Here is a 24,879-nt window from a genome sequence, read left to right on the forward strand (position 1 = left end):
ATTTATATTTCTCAATAAGTGAAGTTTATTTATAAACTAATTTCGAGAGGATCATGTGCTTATGATTGCTTGCAGCTGGCCCCGCATTATTCAATTTATGATTCACCAATCAGACGATTCCTAATCCACTATAAATACCCTAAGTTCCATATGACAGCCATCTTCGTTTTGAAGAATCCCCCCTTCCACCCCTATTCCTCCTCTTTTCCTGAGAAGCACGGTGGCACAGTGGTTAGCACTGTTGCCTCACAGCAAGAACGTCACTGGTTCTAGTCCTTACCAAGCCAGCCGACGTTTCTGTGCGGAGTTTACATGTTCTCCCTGTGCTCACGTGGGTTTCCTCCGGGTTCCCCGATTTCCTCCCACCGTCAAAAAACATGCAACCTAAGTTAATTGACTAATTTAATTTTGCACCATAGACATGCTCCTAGTAAATTGTTATCTCTTGTTGGAGAAAAGGTATTTATTTTTATTACTTTTTAAATTTTTTTATTAGAAAAATGTTTAGACTAACTACAGATTAATCAATCTTTTGTATTATAAAACATCTTGACCAGACACACTTCCTCTTTTTTACTGTGCTGCATACTTTTTAGAAGAACTGCTGACTAGTGGAAAAAGCAGAATAAGAATAAATTTAGGTTTGTGCCAGACTGCTGTCTAGACATGTCACAAGTTGTCATGATGCTTGTAGAAGTGTGAAATATATTAAAGATGCACGTAATTGTTCAGTTCTGGTATGCAGAGAAGGGTTGCAGAAAGAGGAAGTATGTCGAAGGTGCGGCCAATAGAGGGCTGAACAATGACTGATAAGTGACGTTAAACCAAAACTCCACCTGTTAAGATCAGTTGTGTATATATGGTGGAGTCAGGAAATGTATGTTAGTTGCGAACCTCCTGAATGCAATTATTGTATTGCATGGGGGTAACGTAACCCAGAGCTCTGTCATCGAATTATTCATTTGTATCTAATAAATTACTAATATTTTTGGCATTGAAGAAAACCCTCTCCAGACCTTTTCTTATTGAACATGCATGGAATTGGCTTGATATTCCAACACTCTTAAGAGCAATCACTATCTGTTATTTAGTTACTACAGTAGGGGAGTTCTCGAGATCTACCTGAGCTCAAACTCCCCTCTCGCCTTGCAAATGGGAGGGAGCCCCGGGCTTGAGAATCTTATGAGCTCAGGGCTCTCTCCCGGAACAGCATGCCAAACAAGCTTTATAATCATCAGCCAAGTGTAAACTCTTGAATTTTATTTTATTTATGTCTACCCCTACCCCAATCTTTAACCAAACCGTCACAGTAATATAAAAACAGAGCTGGAGTCTTCTCTATTAGTATAGCTGATTAACCATGTGGATGGATGATAACAGCCTTCTTAGCCTACCAGTTAGTGCAGAAGACCCCTACTGGCTCATATCTATCAGCCACTGATAACGCCCATTCAATCAAATGATAACATCTGAAGCAGGTGTTTGAAATAAATGATCAACATTGTAAAAAATATTGATTGCCTCTCATTTTTAAGCTAAATCAAATTAACTTTATAATCTTTTATCGAGTCTTTTAAACTTATATTATATTAAACAGACATAAAACAGCTCGCATAACTTATAAAATTAAGTAAGAACATGATTAACTTTAAGTTACAGTGAACTAAATACATATGTTGTCATGATCAATTGATCTTTTATTTTTATTACAGTAAATGAAGGACAACAGTAAACACAAACACATATCTAATCAAAAACAATCAATGACTTTACTTTAAAAAGTGAGTAAGCCCATTGCAACTTAAGCCGCCTCCACTGCAGTTATTCACTTCCAATGGAGAGCAGTCCGGGAGCTGCGTGGAGTTCCCTTATGTGGAAAATTCAAATCCAATTTGAGCTGCAGATACGTTGAAATATTTGAACTCCTGCGAAAAGACTGTTTGCGACTGGCTGACCGGATGTGATGTACTCCAGTGTTGTCCAAGCAAGTCTATGCATGCGAGATTAGAAATAGGATTTTTATTCGTTATTTTTTGAATAAGAAAAAAGTATATATACACATAAATATATATGTATATATATATATATATATATATATATATATATATATATATATATATATATATATATATATATATAAAAACATTTCTATTCATAAATAAGTAAAAACAAATATTATTTTTTTTATGTTGTCTCCACATTCCCTCCAAAGTTTTTAGCAGTCAATGATTCTAGTATTCATTCATTCATTCAACCATGGTGAACGCAGAGAGAATAAAGGCTCTTTTTGCACTTTATTTCAGACACCACTAGAATCAGCTTTTCTCCCATGGTGCATGACAACACTGAAAACTCTGTGTGACTGCCACGAGGGGGGGTGTATTCCGACAGTCGTTTCCAAATGTATGCAGTGGAAAGGTGGCTTTAGAACTGTTAAGCTGACCTGCACTGTTAAAAATGCTGGGTTTCACACAATTGATTTGTGTTGGGACAACGTAAAGGAATTCAATTAACTTAGTAGTGTTTATAAATTTAAGTGGATCGAACATAAAACAATTAAGTTGTCCCAGAAATAAACTCAAAAAGTGTGTTGTTTTATGTCATTTTAAGTAAGTACTTTAAACTAACGACAAACATGTTTTGTGTGTAATTTGTATAATTATGCATATACAGTGGTCTCTTGTTATTTACAGTAGTTATGTTCCAAAAATAACCCGCAATAGGCAAAATCTGCAAAGAAGTCAGCCTTATTTTTTACGATTATTATAGATGTTTTAAGGCTGTAAAACCTCTCACTACACACTTTATACACTTTTTCAGACAGACATTAACATATTCACACTTTTCTCTCTTTGGTAAATACTGTACTCTCAAAGTTCAAACATTCATAGAAAAAATAGGTCTAATGTTAAAGAATGCAACTAAAGATCAAAACCTGTTGTCAGGCACATTCATCGCTGTCAGCAAAAGGTTCATTCAGCTTTTTAGCAATTGTGCGGATAATGTTGGCATCCAGTGTAACGTTCTTTTTCTTGCAATCACTAATCCACAAAGCTAAAGCAGACTCCATCCTTAAGGGCGTCGCACACCTGATAGTTGAAAGTAGCCTTAACCCACACCGGACGGACACATTCACATGTTATTTAAAATAAAATTATTCAGATGGCACTCTGTGGCGTGGCAGAAATGTGAACAGTGTCCTGAGTTATAGCTGGGCACTGCAGACAGTCACCGACTTGCAGCGCAGATGTTTCTCTGATAGAAACCTACGTTTACAATTCTAAAATGCATGGTGCTGTGCGGTGTAGCACATCTGGTGTGCGATCCCCTTTACGTAGGTCTTGCTGAAGACATTTACAACCCTTTTTTGCATCCTTGTTGAAACGCACACTGCTAGCGATCAAAGATCTTTGCTAATTTGGCAAGCTGAACGCATTCTGTACTATATAGGAGACATGGAGAAAATTGATTGACAGTGGTCAACAGCCAATCAGGACGCAGAACACAATGCAATGCAAAAAAAATAATGAACAAAACTCAGAAGTGAACCGCGCTATAGCGTGGGACCACTGTAAACATTCTTGGTTCCACACAATAAATTTCAGTTGGGACAACATGCAGAAATTAAATTAACTTGATAGATTAACTTAAATTAACCCCCCCACCCCCCTACTAATTAAGTTAGTTTGATTGCCATTTTTGAGTGTAGTTCACTTACCCAAGTTTAAAGCGATGGGTTTTCTCATTTCTTTAGGTCCTATTTTATATGAAGTGGCCTTAACTACTAGGTATTTACAACAAAAAACTAGGCCTGTCACAATAATCAATGCATCGCCTTATCGCACAACACATGGACATGACCTCATTTTTTTGGTGATGCAATATATATATCGCCCATGCATAAAAACCAATTAAGAAACATTTTAGCTGATTGTGCAACCTCTCTAACTCTATCGGAGGTGTCAGTGTCAGTACGGTTTAAAAAACACCATAGTATTTACTATAAATTACTATAGTATATTTTCATGTAAGTGCCTGAAAACTGAAAATAGATCTGGTAACAGATATCGCAGCCTCTATTACTTTTTTACTTTGTAGTTCTTTGTTTAGGATATATCAATGTTTTCACATTCTGATTCCAATGCCTAATTATTAGAATAAAATATGATGTGTTATTTGGAAGAGTGTACCTAGACTGTGATGATCTTATATTGTCATTCTGGCATTACATAATGAGTGGTCTTATAGGACAATAATACAGTTTATCGCAATAAATTTTGGTACAATATATCGTACAAAAAAAAAAAAAAAAAAGATATCCTGACAGGCCTACAAAGAAAAACTGTGTTCATAATGTATTGAAAAACACTTTTTTGGTGCTCTTGAGGTGCAATACAAGTAGGGTTACAAGGACAGATTTGACGTATGGGTAGGTTTAAGGGTGGGTTAAGATGTAAGGGATGGACCACAGTGTAATTACAAATGTAACTGCAGAAATTGATTACAGATGTAATTGCATTCGGGTATTTAATCAATCATAGGTATGAGGCATTTATAAAGGAACACATATTTACACAAATAGTACAAATAGTAACAAATAACAAATAACACAACAAATACAAATGAGTTAAGACCAGTTAATATAAAGTTGGACCATTAAAGTAAAGTTTACTATTCAATTACCATTCAATCTATTTAATACAGTGTTTTAATGCCATTACAATTTGTGACCTATTATAAGTCTTTTTTTTTACATTTGCATTGCTAAGCACAAGATTTGAGTTCAATCTACAAACAATTTTATTAACTTACAATTAATTTACAAACTGTATTGAAAACACAACTCTGAACTGTAATATCTCACATGATCATTCAAAGATTAGAATAGCTTCTTAGAATAGAAGAATTTTTGAATATGGATAATGCGTTATATATTAACAGTAGCTATGTTTCCATCCAAATATGCAAATTAAATTTATGTGCAAAACTGGAATATGGCATAAAAGACATGCAAACAAAGCAGCATATTCATCCAATGAGTCAAAGAGAATAAAATCGTCACGTCCTGATTAACTGGCGCCAAATATCTAAAATGAAAATGGAAGTATTTGAGGTAGGAAAAGCTGCGTGAATCTTTTCCATATTTAGTAAATCACTTGGGCCTAAGAAGACAAGGCCGACATGCAATGGTTGTGTGGTGGTGTTTGAAGCCGTGAGACGCGGAGCTCAGATAATTGTGATTCTGGAGGTAACTAGTAATAAAATAACACTATAACTGAAACAATTCAGGCATTTTAGAATGACATTTCAGGTGCTTTACAAAGTGCTAAGCCTGCTGGTTTGTCCATTCACACATTTTTATCATCACATGACCTCTTATAACAAAATCACAACTTTTTTTAATGCGCATACTGGAATTTGTTTGGTGAAAGTGTTTCCATCGGAATGTATGCACATCTTTTTTTATCAAATAAAAAGTTTATCCTACTCAGTTTTGTGCATACATTTTTTATGCTCATTTTCAAAATTGATGCGCATCTTGGCTTTTTCATCATTTGTTTACGCGCATCTCCAAGATGCGCATACAAATAGATGGATGGAAACAGTGTGAGTTTGACTAGCCAGACCAAACCTTTGTGTTAGACCGAAAGCCTGGTTTATACTTCTGCGTCAAGTGACTGGCGTAACCCACGGCGCATGCAACGCCCGTAGCTGTGCATTTATACTTCTGCGCGCTGTCTCTGTTGGTCTGCATTAACACTTCCGAAACGCTAGTTGGCAGTGAGGTGTAAATGTTCCTCTGTGTCGAGTTTCCTCGTTGCTGTTTTGCTTTTCCTGAACACTTCCTGGATGTACAAGTGGTTCAAACTCGCTCATTTTGAGGCAGGAACAGGCGGACGTGCAACAACTTTAACTATGAGGTAAACACAAAACAAAACTTTCCATCCGTAGCTCCTTCACGGGACTCCACACTTGTAAACAATCGCTCCATTGGGCTAGCGCCGCTTGCGTGGCTCTCTGTCCCGCCCAGACTCGTCAGTGCTACCAAGCCGACCAATTACAAAGCTTGGGCTACACGTTGTTGCGACATGTAGTTACATTTATTTGAGACGTGCACGTCAGTGACGCCGACGGCCACGGCGAAGGGCTATGCGTCAACGCCGTAGCATACGCCGGCGTTTGATGCAGTAGTATAAATCAGTCTTAAATAAAGCTGTTTGTATATTTTCCAGTGTTTCAATAAGACATCTGCCACAGCCAGTAAGCTGTGAGATAAACATCTATTCACCTCAGGTCAGCCTTCCATCCAGAAGTCACTGTAATCTTCATACTGTATTGTGCTAACTAATCATTAACCTACAGCCTGCTCATAAACATTCAGGTAATTTACCCTCCAATCCTTCTGCAAGCTGACGATAACAAGAGCAGGACATTATTCAATTATGCCAGAGATGGAGAACGAGAAAGAGAGGCAGAGGCAGACGGAGAGCTGGAGAGTCTGTTGCTAAAAGATACTTCAAGGTTGTTTTTTTAATGTACCTTCTGAAATTGTCGCATTCAAATCCTGCTTATAAACACAAAAAGCACAATTATTATAAAATATTTAGGCAAACATAACACCAATTTCCAAATTAAACAACAATTATCACAAACGCTGCATGTTAAAACACAGCTATTTTCTAAAATTCAGTTGACAGATAATTTAACAGTCAGGAATCTCCATCAAAGTATTTGATTTATTTATGTCCTTGTAATTATGTGTAACCTAATGGTTAACACTTTAAAATAATGGTCCTTTAGTTAATGTTAGTTCATGTATTTTCCACTACTAAACTTTAGTAATTTAAAGTGTTTGTTCATCTTTGTTAAATGCGTGGTCTAGAATGTATTTTTAAGGCTTGGTTCTGTTTATAAGATGCAAAGCAATGTGTGCTCATGCTTTATTAGTAAAAAACTTGATTTTTTATATATATTACTTTTATTATATACAGCTACTCAGCTAACATGAAAACTACTGTCATATTTCCTAGTTCTCTGAAAGGCCCGCCCTCAAGAGGCTCTGATTTCTCAGCTAACGTAATGTGCTGTGATTCGTAAATCGGATCCACGTTACCAGGAAAAGCGACACGCCCCTATAAGCACCCGCTTTTGCGCTGTGTAAACACTCAGTCTGAATAGCTGTTAGCTTTATCAGTTTGTGCTTGAATCAGACAGAAAATGAAGCAAAAATTAAGCAAAATCAACATTTTAAAGCTGCGATTCATCAGTGGATCTTTTGTATGTCAGCTTATAGACAAATCAGCTGATCGGCATGGCTTTGAAATGCTCCAGTGTCCTTGTATCTGTGTTTACACAGTAAACAGCGGTGAGTTCGGTATACCGATCTTCATGGTCAATCACAGTCATTTCTGTTGAGTGTGTGAACACAATGACAAATCAGCGCTGTTTAAAAACATGCTAAACAGCGCTCAAATGTTCACTTAAAGTGACATTTAAAGGTTATCAAGGCAGGTTAGGGTAATTAGGCAAGTTATTGTATAATGATGGTTTGTTCTATTGACTATCCAAAAACTTTGCTTAAAGGGACTAATGATTTTGACCTTAAAATGGATTTAAATACATTTAAAACTGCTTTTATTTAGCCGAAATAAAACAAAAAAATTCTCTAGAAGAAAAAATATTATCAGACATACATACACACACACACACACACACACACACACACACACACACACACACACACACACACACACACACACACACATATATATATATATATATATATATATATATAATTAAAATGATCCTAATGACTCCTATATTTAAATTGACTCCTAAGCTTAAGTTGATTCAACTTAAAGACAAATGTGTATGCTCTGAAAAGGTAAGATTGCAAATAAAGCGTTATTTTTTATTTTTGCACTGCACGTTTACAAGCAAAGACAGCATTTTATTCAAGTGTTCAACTCATTATCCAGTGTTTTACTGCTCAAATCCTTGTTTAAAAGTTAAACCTTTTAAAGTTGGATTGAGATCCACCCACCACAGTCACACAAAACCATCTGTGGGCAAACACAGTACATTCATGCTCAATATAGACAATATAGACTATATAAAAATAAAGAAGATGAAGAGTTTAAGCACATTTTTTCAGCAAAGTAAAGCTGGTTCTTTGATTAGCAGAAAATCTCCAGCAAGTGCTCTCAGATGGAGCAGCTTTTACTTGCGTTAGGGTTAGGTTGGCATAATCCAACACAATTTCACGGCAATTCATAACTTTTTGATTTAGTGGCTATTTCGTATGAATTACTACGATCTAATTCGTACAATTCTGTGCGATTTGCTTATCCCCCAATGACGGTTGGGGTTAGGGGTGGGGTTGGTTGCCACGCCTCCTTTTAAAAATCGTACATTTTCTAAACTTGTACGAATTTGTACGAATTGGCCACTAAACTGTCAAAACATGAGCTGAGTTCATCATGAGATCAGGCTGCATAATCATAGATGATTTCATCAGACAACTATTGATTCAAAGAAAATGACAGCACTGCTATACATACAAATGCTTTTTTTAATAATATGTTGTTTTATCTCAACTTACTTCATAACTTCAGTTGAGTGTTTGAAATAAATTCTTTTGTGAGATGATTCAGGAGTCGTGTGATGAATAGTCATGTTAAATCAACGAAAGCAGCTAAATCTAGTGTTTATTAAGCAACCACTATGGGGATTTTGTGGGTTTCTTAATCGTGGGTGTTTTGAGTTTCACGTGAGAGTGCCCACTGGCTATTGGAGAAGATTTACAACTGATCACAGAACCCTGCTTCCCTGACAAGATATGCATGAAATCACAATAGCGATTACATTTTATTCCGATTCACCATGCAGCCCTATTGTGAAGAAACAAAGAGTGAATTTTCATCCACAAACATGCTTCTCATTGAGTTTAATGCAGTCCATTCAGGCCCAGCAATCTCTTTAATGGACACATGCTTCTACTTTTTACTTATTTCATACGTCCATTACAGGCTTTGGAGGGAGATTGAAAAGATCTTCTCTTTATAGTCAAAGAAAAATATGCTGAAACTACAACCTGTGATGTGGATCAGTGGATATTATGACAAGACAGAGGCACAAAGAGAAACATACGACACATGAGTGGCGTTTGTATGTTTATAAGGGGGGAAAAAGTTGAAAGAGTAAAAGCTTCCTCTGTACAGTAGAGCAGTTTGTCTCTGTGTTGAATTAGTGTGAATCAGAAGCAGGTTCCCGAAAGAAATACTCTCACTCTAGCACTAATAACAACCTCTTAAAACCAGACACACACAAAGCGCTGTTAACACTCCACATGTCAGTGTCACTCACATGCACACGTTTATATATGCCAAACATCATTATAATACCATTGCCTACACGCACACACCGCTACGGTAATGGGCTCAATGACAAAGTGATTTTGATTTATGTTGCTTTACCATAAATGATGCCAATATAAAAACCACATTCATCACAAATGTATAAGAGTTTGTGTGTATTTGCAGCCCAAATGGCGTCTCCTGAGTTTTAAAAGCAGCGCTAACCTGAGCATTTCCAAAACCGAGAAAATGAGCCACAGTTCCATTAAAGACCGCGAAGGCAATCAGGAGCGAATACCCAGATGACCTCTGCATCCCTCAGATGAGTGCAACAACAGCAGGAAATAAAGGAAAAACTTTTTTTTATTGTTTTTGTAAGCTGACAATAGAAGCACAAAGGGACGCACTCATCAAAAAGTGTTTAAAAATGTACAAATGTAAGTACAAATGTAGTTACTTGTAGGTAGAGCTTGGCGATATGGGCAAAATATAATATCCCCGTATTTTTAGGGGGAATGACGGTATTTAATATCTATCCGGTATTTTCCCTTAAATATATAGTTACTTGAGAGTTAAAACCTTTATTAAAACATGACTAAACTGTTTTTGAGCAAAATATAATTTAAACACAGGGGTTTCCCTCCCTGTTTACAAATAAACAGCTGCAACAAAAATAATAGCTGCACAAAATCTTTGATAAAAAAAAAAAAAAAACACAATACAGGTTTTTCTCCTTCCTAAAACTGTTGCACAACATTTCAAATTATAAACTAAACCTTTAAAAATAAATACAGTACAGGGTTTTTTTCCTGCTTAACTCTATACACAACTCTGCTCTGCTGTTGTGCAAACAAAGTAAACGGAACCACAGAAAAGAGAGCTACATTGTCAGAGCAAAAAAGGAACACACATAAATAGTAACACAACAAAAAATGTTGTATGATAAAAAAACACATTGAATGTAAATATGAAACAAACAGTATTTTAAGTCACAATTACAGTCTTGTTATAAGTAATCCTGTGTAGCACAGTTGTGTGATTTACAAACAACAATTCAATCAGCTCAATGTTTTTTAGTTACACATTTACATGTGTGTATTGTGGACAATTATTAAACAGTTCACATATCCAAGATATCTAAAGATAAGTCTTTAACTCCATGTAATGTGTTATAGCGTATATGTAAAAATTAGACCGTCGTGTAGTAAATACTGCACTTATAATCAGTGAATATGAGTTGGTTTCACTTTGGAAATGCGGTATAAATTCCTCCCATTTTGGTGCTTTTAATTCTTTTGAACACATTCAGGAGCTGCTTGTCAATTTGACAAGGCTTCTATGTTTGTTCTTGCAGTCAATTGCGGAAGAAATGATTGTTAAAGGGTTTCTGATAAACCCCTGTGACAGCTGCAAGCACTGTGTGACGTGGGTGCACGTGAGGGGGAGTCAGATTTGTCCGGGGAGATTTCTTAACACACCGGCATTGCATGTTTCTCTATGTCGCTTCAGTGATGGGACGTTCTTGAACGATTCATTCATTTTGAACAAATCTTTTGTATGACTTATGAAGTGAATCATTAATTTGCGCATTCGCACAGTTGTGCAAGTGAAGCTCGCATGCTACCTTGGAGTAGTCTGTTTCGCGCAAAATGCGCAAGTGTGGCCTCAAACCATATCGATATAAATTATATTGGATAATACCATATTGTATCGAATCATGTCGATATATTTCGAACCCGATATACCGCCCAGCCTTACTTGTAGGTATTTTTAAAATACAGGTAACAAAGGAAACACACATACACGCACGCACGCAAGCTCGCTCGCACGCACGCACACACGCACGCACGCACGCACACACACACACACACTAAATGGTTGTTATAATATGAATAAGCTAGTGTAAATGTAAGAACATAGTAGTTGAGGTCGCTTAATAAAAAATGGGATTCTGAAAACCAACCAACCAACCAACGAAGAAAGCAATCAAACAAGCAACAAATCAAGTAACCAACCAACCAAGCAATAAACCAACCAAGCAAGGAAGCAAGCAAGCAAGCAAGCAAGCCAGCACCAACCAACCAAGTCAACAAACCGAGCAATCAACCAAGCAAACAACCAACCAAGCTAACTAACTAACTAACATCAATGACATTGTGCTTTTTGAAAGCTGACTCTGGTGTGTTTAAAATAAAGCTCACAAAAAAGGGCAAACAGAGCTTGAGGGTTTAATAAAACACAGCAGTGAGGTCCAGTTTTGTACAGCGGGTCAGTGCTGACAGCCCTTAAGCATTTGGTGGTTTTGCAATATGTCTGCTGAATACATTCTGTTTAACTGTGTCTGTTTTTAAACGTTTTGCTCATAAAACATCCCACAGCCTCGGATTATGCTTGCTAGTGAATTTTTAGATCCAAGTAAAGTCTAACGTCACTTTAACATGTAACATTCCCTCTGATTTCAGGCTCTGTTAATGGTTAAAGCTCAGTTCTGGACTCAAGGTGCAGGACCCTGGGGACTCCTGTCAACAACATTGTATGCAATACTAGTGCTGGAATAAAATAAAATAAAATAAAATAAAATAAAATAAAATAAAAAGCGACACAATTGCTCAGTGGTTAGAACTGTCGCCACACAGCAAGAGGGTCACTGGTTCGAGTTTGCATTCTTTCCGTGTTGGCATGAGTTTCCTCTAGGTGCTCCGATTTCTCCCACAGTCCAAAGACATGCAGTATAGGTAAATTGAGTAAACTAAATTGGTTGTAAAGTATGAGTGTGAAAGAGTGTGTATGGGTGTTTCCCAGTACTGGGTTGCAGATGGAAGGGCATCCATTGAGTAAAACATATGCTTGATAAGTTGGCAGTTCAAGAAAATACAATAAAAGAAAAAATATGCAATAAACTTAAAGAAAAATAATAAAACAAAAGAAAAAAGAAAAAACAGAAAAGAAAAAATTATTAAATATAATTAAATTAACAAAAATAAATTTAAGCGAAAATAATATAAAAAATAAAATAAATTTAATTAAAATAAAACCTTGGTAGACTTAAGATATTCTCCCAATTGCAAGTAACTTATAAAAATATTAACCCAACAGCAAGTAACATACTATTGTTTTTAAAAATTGAATGATAAATTCTGTGAATTATTACAATAACATAGTTGACATAAAAAAATTACTATTGCTGTAACCTAAACATTTTGTACTAAAGAAGAACAAAAAAGTCTTAATGCCTTCCTGGTAAAGTCTAGATAGGATTCAGCTTCAGATACGCACATCAATAAAGGATTTTATTGAGAGAGTAGTTGTGTTTATGTGCTTTGCGTACAGTAGGTTCGCTCTGCGCCATGTCTGGTACTACTAGATCCTTTCTGAGGTGCACCCAGTTCTGTGAGTTCATCAACTCTTTCAGAAATTATACCTGTATGATGGAAGCTTTCAGCGGTATTTCTGAGTAAGCCGAGCTCAGTTTGATAGACTGTTATCTGGTGTCGACAAGAGGATTTCCCCTCGGGAAGTCAACAACAGGCACTACATCATAATCATTCCCCTAAAAGAACAAGTTCATGATTGGTTAACACGGCGTGATTGTCCGATGATGTTCAGATTGTCCAACTTAAGCGATTTACTTGAAACGCTCAACTTGCGCCGCCTCATTTGTGCAAATCGTGCCGCAGGATGTCTATTCGTATCTTTGCATTGACTTAAAAGGTAAATCACTCAAGTTTATAATACAAGTTAACATTTTCATGGCGAAATGTCTCTACACACAAACATTTGCTGTTAGTTCAAACTACTACTATAAAAGAAGCTGAAACAACACAATTCTTGAGTTTTTATTTATCTTAATTGTTTAATGTTCAATCTACTTAAATTTGTAAAAACAAATAAGTCAACTTAATTCCTTCATGTTTGAGCCAGGCATTTTTTACGGTGTAAATATAAAAACATAATTTTTAAAGATTTAAAACTTGATATAATATGTGTTAATATTCAATATTATTTCATCAAGTTTTTAGTTTCTAAAATAAATAACAAAAGGTTTATATTGAAGATGCAAAATGTACCTGCATTTTTAGGATCACCCATATAAACAAATAAAAAAAGACATAATTTATTGTTAGTGTTGTTAAAGACAACTTCATTTCTAGTCGACAGACAAAAAGAGAGAGCACTGCAGCCAAGGAACACCGTGTACGCGACAAAATAATAGGAGAGACCTGCCTCAGTTCAGACATACTGCAACAAGAAAACAAGGAAAAACCTGCCACCCAGAAGGCATCCACTGACAGGCTCACAAAGAGCAAAAAGCGTAGATGTGGCAAGTCTAATTGGCCAGAGAACAGTGCTGTTCTGTCTACTGTAATCTTGCACAGAGAGCGGAGACTCTCATTAGAAGCAAACTGTAAGGTCTGCTCTTCTGTAGTGCTGAGGTGGAGGCTCTGACCACAGGCAAGTCTCCCCAACAAACATCAAGACAACACCAGACTGAGAGAACAAAGCAAGGGGATTAGATACACATAAAAATAAAAGTTTTGCCCAAACTAATTAGCGGGAGACTCCTTGGGAAAAAAGCAACAAGAAATTACAGACATTAAATATCACTTACATAATTTAAAACATGTAAATACAAAATAACAAAAGTACTTTTACTATAAGCACATATCTCACATTCATTATAACAACAACAACAACAACAATAAAAATAATTCCTTTCATTTATATAGTGCTTTTCTGGACACCAAAAGTGCTTTCCACATTGGGGGGAATCTCCAAATCCACCACCAGTGTGCAGCATCCACCTGGATGAGATGACGGCAGCCATATTGTGCCAGATTGGTGGAGAGGAGACCAAACATGATATGGGGATGGTTAGGAGGCCATGATAGACAAAGGCCAGTGGGCAAATTTGACCAGGATGCTGGGGTTAAACCCCTACTCTTGTTTTTGAAGGACATCTTGGGATTTTTAATGACCACAGAGAGTCAGGACCTCAGTTTAACGTCTCATTCAAAAGACGGCGCCCACTGAGAAGTATAGAGTTCCCTACACTATAGTGGGGTCACACACCACAGGTTGAGTGCCCCCTGCTGGTCTCACTAACATCACTTTCGGCAACAACCTAGCTTTCCCATGTGGTCTCCCATCCAGGCGCAGCTTCAGTGGGCGACAATGTGAGAGTTGCAGAGAGCTAGCTGCTACTCAGACAACACAATGTATAGTAAAATATGCAGTTTCACAGAAGAATTGTGCATTCAAACATTAAGAATTAATGTTTGTAACATACTTTAGATACAAAACATAAATCCACAGCCACATCTTTAAAGACCAATCATAACACTTGCACATAGACGTGACGTGTAAATATAGAACAAAAAAATGTGTTCATTGTAGTTTTGTAAATCTAGAAAAACAACTTCAAGTGAGACACTAATGTTTTTGCAATTGTTTTTAATAAAATGTTAATGTAAACAGGGCTAGTGATTTACAGTAAGACACAATTCTGACAGACAACTACTTTGCCAAAACAATCTCTGTTTGCACCGATCTACATAAACTACTTAAAAAGTCACATTAGGTTATTTAGACCAGTAGATGGCGATGCCATGTTGTAAAGCACGCGTCTTAAACTGTCGGCTTGCCCTCCTCCTTCCGGCCCGCAATTGACGTCAAAAATATAACGAGATTCGACCTGCCAAAACATGTTTTTGAACCACTACCATTGTTGTCCAGTTGCATCTAGCCACTTGTAGTTTTGACCGTCACCTAGTCGACATTGATAGTAATGCATTTAGATTAGTTTTACTTTCATTTTCTCTCAGTGTACGATCGAGTAACACAAATGCATTTTATATTGATGTCTGTAAGTGCTATGTTTTTTTCTAAAGCTCTATTTTTGTAAATAATCAAGGGTTGTTAGATTATCATCAGTTTTATTCCACTTGTATTTTGTTGTACAAACACTTCTTCATGGTTTATACATTATGCTGGTAGTGTCGCAAATATGATCATTTTGCTAATGTTCAATTCAAATGGTCTGATTAAATGTATTTTCCTCATATTCTTTGCATAAAAAAATATGTACATTAGTAAAATTGTACTGCTAGTTGAATTTAACTTGTTAAAGAAAATGTGAATATGTACATACTTTCCCCCTCTCTGTTGTAGTTTTACAAAAAAAGAAAGATATTGAGAAGAACGATTGCCAGTAAAGTCCCTTAAGTTACCCAAACTGCTTTCTGCTGTTCCTATGCCATTGGGAAAATACAATTGGTTGGGACAGAATAATAATTACTATGCCTATTATTTGTAGTATTTGCTTAGCAATTTAAACTCCCCCGTCAATGTGTACAACAAGAAACAAAAAGCTAGAGTTATGACTGCATATAGTCTGTGGAAGAGTGACTGAATGTGTCTGAGGCTCGGCCATTCACACAACAGCCACAGATAAATTTCAGCAGCTGATGTGAGACATGATAAACGTGCTGATTTGCATTATCACTGGTGACAGGTAATGCTTCCAATATAAACATCAAGTGTGTTGCCATAAGATCAATAACTGTATGTCAGGTTTACACTTTTATCTTGTGCTTGAATGTTAAAACGGCCCTCCTATGAATTGTCAGTCACTGAAATGGCCCCTCGCCCACTTGAGTTTAAGACCCCTGTTGTGAAGAAATCCATACAGTTCTAAAGTTCGCCATAGTGATTTTCAACTACTTAAACATTCATATAGACTCAATACATAATGCATATATGTGTGTGATGTTATAGTTTTCACAACTTCACACTTCTGTTGTTTACATTAAGACGATAACCAGTGTTGAGGGTAACGCATTACAAGTAACGCAAGTTACAGAATAATATTATTGTTATAACAAGGTAACAAGTAAAGAAACACATTACCTAAAAAATAAGTAATAATATTTGAGTTACTTTTTAGTTTAATTAAATAACTTTTACAAAATAAATGGCTGAAGTACAATTAATGTAGTCACAGTGAATCATGCACTCAGTGAGAGAACTTGGCCCCCGTGGACACAGACAGAAACAAAGATGGCAGGTCGAAGCCTTAGATTTCTGGAATGGAAGCATTCTCAATATTTTCTATGCACTGAAGAAAAAAAAAGGTAAATGAAGTTGTAGGTTATACAGTGTGCTGTTAATTGCAGAGATCCTCTATTAAAAGAAGAAGAAGAAAAAAAAAACTCTGAAAGTTAAGAAAAAGTAAGAAAAAGTAAGAAAAAGTAATGCAAAAGTAACTCAAAAGGAACGTAGCGCATTACTTACCATAAAAAGTAACAAAGTAATACAACTGATTACTTTTTTGGGGAGTAATTTTAAATGTAAATCTCTTCAACACCAATGATAACTGCATAGTTTTCACTGGAACTCATTTTCTGTTCTCCCAAATGGTGTTGCTTTGTAAATGAATGACCAAAAACTTTAGTTTTTAGTTGAAAATGGTATCATATACACTAAATATAGCCTAAGACATACAGAATATATAATAACAGCTGAAATAAATGTGTAAATAATTGTCCTGTTTAAATCAAATGTGAAAAGATGTTAAAAAAAAACAGAGCTTTACTCTCTAACATACTGATTTATTTCTTTAATCACAAACTTAAAGGGTTGGTTCACTCAAAAATGTAAAAAGTTATTAATTATTCGTCCTTATGTCATTCCAAACCCCTGAAACCTTGACTTGAAGAGCCTCCACAAAACAGATCAAATACTTCAAGTTGATCAGTGAGAATATTATAAAGCTACAAATAATATAAAGTTTATAAAGTTTGGCAAATATTTACTACACATGATAGAGCTGGGATCATTGTGGTTTTACTTTTGGGTGACCTGTCTCTTGTGTCCTGCTGAAAAAACAGCTTAAACCAGACTAAGCTTACTAGCTGGTCGTTAGCTGGTCTGGTTTTAGAGGGGTTTCAGCCATTTCCAGGCTAGTCTTAGCTGCTCTGGCTGGGAGATTACCAGCTAAAACCAACTTGACCAACCAAGCCAGACTGGGAGACCAGTCAGAACAATCTATGTCCATGCTTAAACCAGGCTGGTCAAGCTGGTTTTGGCTGGTTTTAGCTGGTCATTCATTTCCCAGTCTGACCAGCTACAAACAAATTGGAAATAGCTGAAACCAGCCTGAAAATGGCCCAAACTCCTCTAAAACAAGTCAGCCAACGTAGGTTGCTTTCCAAACAAGAGCACTTGGCTTAACAATGTATAAAAGGTAACTGCACAGTACAATTACACTAATTTAAATACAAACAATTTTTAGGATGTTTTATTTGTTTCTCCTACCCCTAGATTTTCTGAAGTAAATGTTTTGCTTCCGAGTGACGCCAAACAATGTAATCATCATAGTTTGTTGTTTCGTTGAGTCTGTGCTCTACTTTCAAGTCTCCTTATTGGCAACAGTTTTCAGTGCTGGGTTTCAAAGCTTACTTCCTGTAAACAGCTGTCCAACCCAATTCCATAAGAAAATCATCAGATATGTAGTAAATATTTATGATGTGCTGCCCTACCGTTGACCTCAAGATACACAAGAAAGAAGATCAACGGTAAATGAATTTACAAAAGAGCAGATCATCATTTCATTTGTCCAATCAAAGAGTTTGCATTGACTGCTTCTAGTTCGAAGTGGCTTGTGTAATTGCAGAGCCTAATAGACTATTGGAGGCTGTTTCTCATAATGTCAGTTCCCTCAATAGTTTTTAAATGGATCAAGGGATATGATCTCTTCTTCAAGGAAAATAATGGCTCCCTTATTGCCTAACTATATTTTCGCCAAAGAAACAACAAACTTTGAAGGTACGTCTTAATATAAACCTTCAGAGGATGGAAATTTCCCGATTCATCATGCGAAGTTGTGCTCTGATGATTAAGAATTGAGAGCCCATGTTTCTGAAATCGCTCTAATTAGGACTTTAAAGGCAAAAAAAAAAAATAAATAAAATAAAAAAATCCAACACCTGTACTTCCTATGAAAGGTGTTGTACACAGTGGAAATCAACACTGCAGTCGCCACAGGCTAAAATAAAACTCTGTGCAGATGCTGCATATACTGTGTATCTGGAGGTCACAGTCACCTCACAGGAAACAACTTACTGTAGCACTGACAGATATATTGTAATTTATGTACATTTATGCAAACAATTTGATGATTACATTTTACACTAATTTAAAGGACACCCATCCCAGGACTCTTACCAAATTATGCATATTTCCTGTTCATTATTATAACTTCAAATTCTGTCTTTAGGATCCTAAAGCATATATCACATAGAAAAAAGTGATCAGATTAGAAGTTTAATATTTCACAACAATAACAATATTAAAACCATTCTGTGCATATAGATGGGAGCCTGACTCTTGCACTGTATACTGCACAAATAAAAAAAGACTGACTTTCTGTCTCACAATTCTGAATTATAAATGTTATAGTTATTTCTTGTGGTTCTATATTTTTTCTCAGAATTATACAAACTTTTTTTAAAGATGCTCAATACTGATATGACACAAAAACAATGCATATCACAAAAGGGTTGAAGCATTTAACCTGAAAAGATGCATTTTAATTATATGCAAATGTGTTAAAAAGAACCACCATATTTTCTAGACCAAATAAGAAAACGCAACAACAAATCAGCAGTGTTTAAGAACGCGCTCAGAGACACTTAAATGTTAGCATAAAATTGACATTTTTAAAATAAATTTCAGTACTGAAATTCAGTATCGTGACAGGTCTAATAAAAGAATCAGTTCATTAACTTCAGTTTGATAAATGGCATCTAAACTGTGTGTTTGGGAAACATAACGTTAGCTAACAAGTGCCATTTTCCTTAACTTAGCTGAAAATGTGGTATCTATTTTCACTATCCATTTAGAATGGACCTTTGGGTCATCGAAAGGTGGTGAAATGATAAATTTGTGTCACTTTCTCTTCGCTAATAATATATACAGCTAGGTTTTTTCAGAACGCAGCCTTAAATATGCTTTTAAAATGGCAGCCGCGTGAAATCAGTCTATTGGTTAAATGGCGGCAGCTTGAAGAAGAAAGCATGATAATGTCTGCGGTCTGGAGTTAAGTTGATAACGACAACATTACCATAGCAAACTGTGAGATAAGTTAACTTGGGATTGCCTGCTGAGTATTTTAAGTTGAGGTGCTATTTCTTTTTATATTCTATTTTTTTATATTTACTGTTGCACATAAGTCCAAAAGTAAAGCATTTATGTTATTTATTTTTTACTTTAGTTGTTTATTACTTATTGTTTAAGCTACCTTACAGTGCTCGGTTTGTAAACAGAGTTGTTGAATGTTAAAATAAAGTGATTTAAATCACTTTTGCTCTTTTTTATTCTTTTTTTATGTACTATAGAAGCATCGGATTGGGTTTTGTTATCGGCAGATACTCAAAAACAAATGACTCAAACTCAAGGGCAAAAGCCATCTGTGCATCTATGAATCTATGGAAGCCTGTTTATGAAACTTTTTAAAACATTTTACAAAATAAGAGAGATCATACATGTTACGCATGTTATTTTTTTATTTAGTACTGTTCCTGTTCTTCAGAAATATCCTCAATCCCCTCAAAATGCTTAATGCCTTGTGTTTCCTTCTGGAGCATCAGTGATGGTTTAAACCTTTTTTTAAAAACAGTTGTGCTTAAGTCCCTCAATCATACACTGTGCAAATAGATGGATCTTTCAATCATACAGTCACTGCTGGAAAAGTTCAAATATGCAGAAGATGCTGAAGACTTAAAAATAGGCAGGAGATGGAGGATTTTTAGGAACAGCAGTCAGATATACTTTTTAGAACAAACAAGAGACTCGTAAACAACCTTTACAAAGCAGAAAAAGCACTCAAAGAATCCTCAGGCAACCACACATAGTATTAAAAATCAAATGTATGTACTTTTGGGTTATTTTAAGAATTTCAGCTAAATCTATATGTAAACATCTTTTATGTAAAATATCTTACTTGAGACAGTGCTAAATAAAAAAAAAAACATTGCATTTTGTATGATTTCTCTTATTTCATTCAAATCATTTACATTTTATAAATTTTTTCAACAGGTATGTAAACTTTTGAGCACAACTGTATGTATGTATATATATATATATATATATATATATATATATATATATATATATATATATATATATATATATGGTTTTTTTTTTCATAATTTGGATATTTTTCCCCGTTTAATTTTGAGCTTGATTATAAGAAAAAAAAAAATAAATAAAAAATTGCAAGATAATATTTTCCAATTCTGACTTTAAGGGTGCTTTCACATCTGTGGTTTGGTTCATTTGGTCCGGACCAAGGACAACCAATAATACATTGTAGCCTTTTTCTGCCGTTTTTGGGTCCTTTTCACACTGATTGCTTTGGTCCGAACCAGAACTAAAATGCAGTAATGTGACAAAATCCACATCACTCATTGGCCAGATGCTATTGAACGTATTTCCTAAACAGCTTTTATATTGGTCAGATTTAACGTGCGGAAAAATGCCAATGGAACTTCTGCAAGTAAACAAACCGGCAGACACAAAATGTTGCTTTTTACTATGCCGGGATGACTGCTCTGGCTGATTGTATCCCTGGTCATAGTATACTATATAGAATTTACACATCACTTTGGACACATTTAAAAAATGACAATGAAGCACCACTGAGGCTGTAAAACAATGCTTTATTGCTTTGCAAACGGCGAAGGCACATCGCAAGTCAATTCAGGAGGATCCGTGAATTCATTTATCTAAACTGCAACATGGTCATCCTCTGGAAATATTACCAATGATCCATCAGGTGATGTGTTTCCCTCTCTCTGTTTAAATTTGTTGGTAAAGTGCTGTCAACAAATATTTTTCCTCCACACCCCTTAAGATGACACTCAAGTGCGACTGCTACATTCACATCTGCCCCAATGAACCGCACCAAGAGAAAAAACGAACTCTAGTGCGATTCAACCAAACTAAGGCCGGTGTGAAAACACACTTAAACTCATAACTGCTTGCCTTGATCCACAGAAACTATTTAATTGAATGGATGCTCCAAAAAAAACACTGCATCAATGTGTAATGTAGAGAGAACATTTGACAAGACCAAATTAGATTTATTGCTCAGTTTGCTTGACTGTATAATGCTTTAAGGACTGGATTTACCAACAATGAACTGTCAATTTGTTGTCAGTTTTCGAACCTGACCCCAACACTAAAATGAAACATGACACACGCTTTTTTTTTATTTTTTTTTGCAATACAGTAACTTAATTATGACAACACTTTACTTCACGTAATGGCGACTGTGTGTCAAATAACCAGTTCGACTTGTTTTGGCCCCAGGGACCTTTAGCCTGTCTTTACCTTTGGCTGACCAGCCGGAGAGTTATTTTGAAGTGTCCTGCGGTCTATTCTGAAATCGCACACCTCACAGAGAGCACATCTCGCTCTTATTCTCTCGCTCAGCTCTTTCACACACCACATAAAGGAGTCGTCGGCCGTCTATAACTTAATGCACCAGATGGACCTTGATGGATTACAAAAAAACAAAGCATAAAGCTTGCCTGGTTGTCCAGATAAGTGCCTGACCTAATTATCACACACAAAGGCCTCCATCCAAGGCCACAGGAGCACTTAAACTTAAGCCAGGGAGAATTATTAAAATATGTACATAGAAATGTGCATTAGGGTTAGGATAGCACTGTATATGATATATAGCTACACACCAAATAGCAGTGGGATGTTTTGAAGTAGGCCTGATTCTGCTGTATAGAGTATTTCTCTTTTTTTCAGCAAAGCATATCTCAGCTATTGTACATCATTACTTAAAATCACTTCTTTGTTTTCAAACTGAACATACAACATAATATGTTGCAAATGACAGCAGAGGTCTGTAGACTTCTATGACCGTAAAGAGTTTGCAGATCCTTTTCAGAAGATGTATTAAGGATACATAGATACTTATGCAAACAAATTAATCATTTGTTAAAAAGACGAAATTTAAGGAAATACGAAACAAAACATAACATTAAAACATAAATCATAAAACAACCCTAAAATATTAATCTGCATAGTTTTGTAATCTAGTTCTTATTTTGGAAATTTATTAAGATGAAACAAAACAAAACAAACAAAAATGAAACAAAAATGAAACAAAAACGGTAAACCATGAATCACAAAACAATCCAAAAATCTAAATCTACATAGTTTTGCGATCTAGTTATTATTTTGGTGATTTATTAAAACGAAGAAAACAAAACAAATTAAATTAATTTATAATTAATTCATTAAAAGTAAACTATTAATCACAAAACAACCCAAAAATCTAAATCTGCACAGTTTTGTGATCTAGTTATAATTTTGGAGATTTATTTAAAAGATGAAACAAAATAAAATGAAACCAATCAAAACAAAACAAAACAGAAACTAAACAAAAATCAAACAAAACAAAATACTAAACCATAAATCACAAAACATAAAAAAAATCTGCATAGTTTTGCAAACTATTTATTATTTTAGAGATTAAAATGATGAAAAAAAAACAAAAAAAATTAAACAAATCAAAACTAAACTAAAACTAAACTAAAACTAAACAAAGCAAAACAGTAAACCATAAATCACAAAACAATAAAAAATTCTAAATCTACATAGTTTTGTGATCTAGTTATTATTTTAGAAATTAAAAAGATAAAGCAAAACAAATATTAAACAAAACAACAAATCATAAAGCAAAACAAAACGGTAAACCATAAACCACAAAACAACCAACAACAAATTCTACCAAGTTTTGGGATCTAATTATTATTTTGGATATTTATTAAAGAGAATACAGGTGCAAACGGAGGTCTAAAATGTTTTGAGCTTGTCTGCTTTCAACCACTTCCACGGGTAGTTGGAAACAAATTTGCCTGGATTGCTTTTAGATTGTAAACACACTTGGGGTTGAATGCATTCAAACAGCTTCGATGTGTTCAGTCCACAAACTCTCCTACTGACTGATCACATGATCGTTATGGGAAGTGCTGTGTGAATACATACTCAAAAGTAAATTGTTGTACCTAAATACTGACAGTCATAATAGATCAGGTAAGTTCAAGTTATTTTCATTGGCACAAGATTGCGGTGTACCTGCTTTTGATAAATTACAACAATTACAGCAGGCTTTGTTAAATCCGCTTATAGAAAATAAAAAAGCAGACTTTACATTGGGTGTGTACAATCCTGTTTTTCTAAAATAAAAACCCTAACAACACTACTGCTTATGGTGCATCCATCGATTCTGCCATGCATGTATGCGAGTAATTTTGCATTGATATGTCAACTCATTCTACAAACCCTAACATAAACATCCCTGCAAAAACATATGCTGGATTAGTTGGTGGTTCATTCAGCAGTGGCGACACCTGATTAATAAAGGGACTAAGCCAAAAAAGAAAATGAATAAATATTTCGCATGTGAAAAGGTGAGGCTCACCACACTGCTTTTATAGGACACTAGAAAAGAGCAGTGCGTTGCGCTTATTATGTTGCTAGGCAACCACTGTATAACCATCTTAGTGCTGGAGCGCATGACTTTGGGTGCTTTTTCCACACAAGAGTTGACTTTTTTCAACAAGAGGTGCTCAGAGCGATCCATTAAAAACACGAGGCGTAGCAGACAGAACGCGAGGCGCCCGGGGTGTATAAACAGCACACAAAAACACTCTCTGGCCATTAAAAACTATTTTAAAAAGCCACCAAAAAGCATGTCCAGTTTGATTAGAGCCTTACACTTCAAGCTGGTAAACAATGAATCCTAACCTTACCAAAGCTCCAGATGTAAGATTGGTGTAAAAGGGCACCATAATGGCCATCTCCTGCAGAAACAACTGTAATTTCATTAAAGCCGCTTTATCGTCTTCTCCATCTGCTCTCTCTTTCACCCGAAACAACACAGAGCTCAGGGCAAGGGGAAATGTCAAAGCTTTCATTCACCAGCTTATACACTGCGTGTGTGTGTCTGAAGAATCTTACGCCACTTTAGTCCTCCTAAACAGACAGTGGCTCTCTTCAATGAAACTGCCCAGCAAATTGTAAGGTCAGGAAAAATGGAGAGAAAGACACAAAGAACAAACAGAAAGAGAGAGTCTTTAGGAGGAAGTCCGACGTCATGAGTTTGTAGGTATTTGATGAGCCCACATGGGAATGAGAGAGAAAATAGAAATATGAGGTGCTAGTGTAGGGAGAGAGAGAGAGAGAGAAAAAAACATACAGTTAACAGACAGAGGACACATATACAAGCACACTCCTCCTTACTCCCTACGGCCCAGTGTAAATCTGACAGGGGTTTTTACAGCCCCCGGTCCTGTGGGTGATGTCGGCTCTTAGAAAGACTGATGATTTTGTGTAATATTCCTCTTAGAGCAGGACAGGGCTATTATGACCAGAGTTTCACACATAATCAATGCAGACAGGAGGATGTATAGAGCTGAGTGCAGCCAACAAACACACCAGTTTC

General features: G+C 35.8%; 1 long non-coding RNA gene across 3 annotated transcripts in view; it reads right to left on the bottom strand.

Moving 5' to 3' along the window:
• Window positions 1-24,879, bottom strand: part of LOC141381177 (uncharacterized) — a 250,631-nt gene that overhangs the window by 107,061 nt on the left and 118,691 nt on the right. The window lies entirely within an intron of this gene.

This window comes from Danio rerio, chromosome 3 (assembly GCF_052040795.2).
Source record: "Danio rerio strain M-AB ecotype USA chromosome 3, GRCz13ab, whole genome shotgun sequence".
Classification (NCBI taxonomy): domain Eukaryota; kingdom Metazoa; phylum Chordata; class Actinopteri; order Cypriniformes; family Danionidae; genus Danio; species Danio rerio.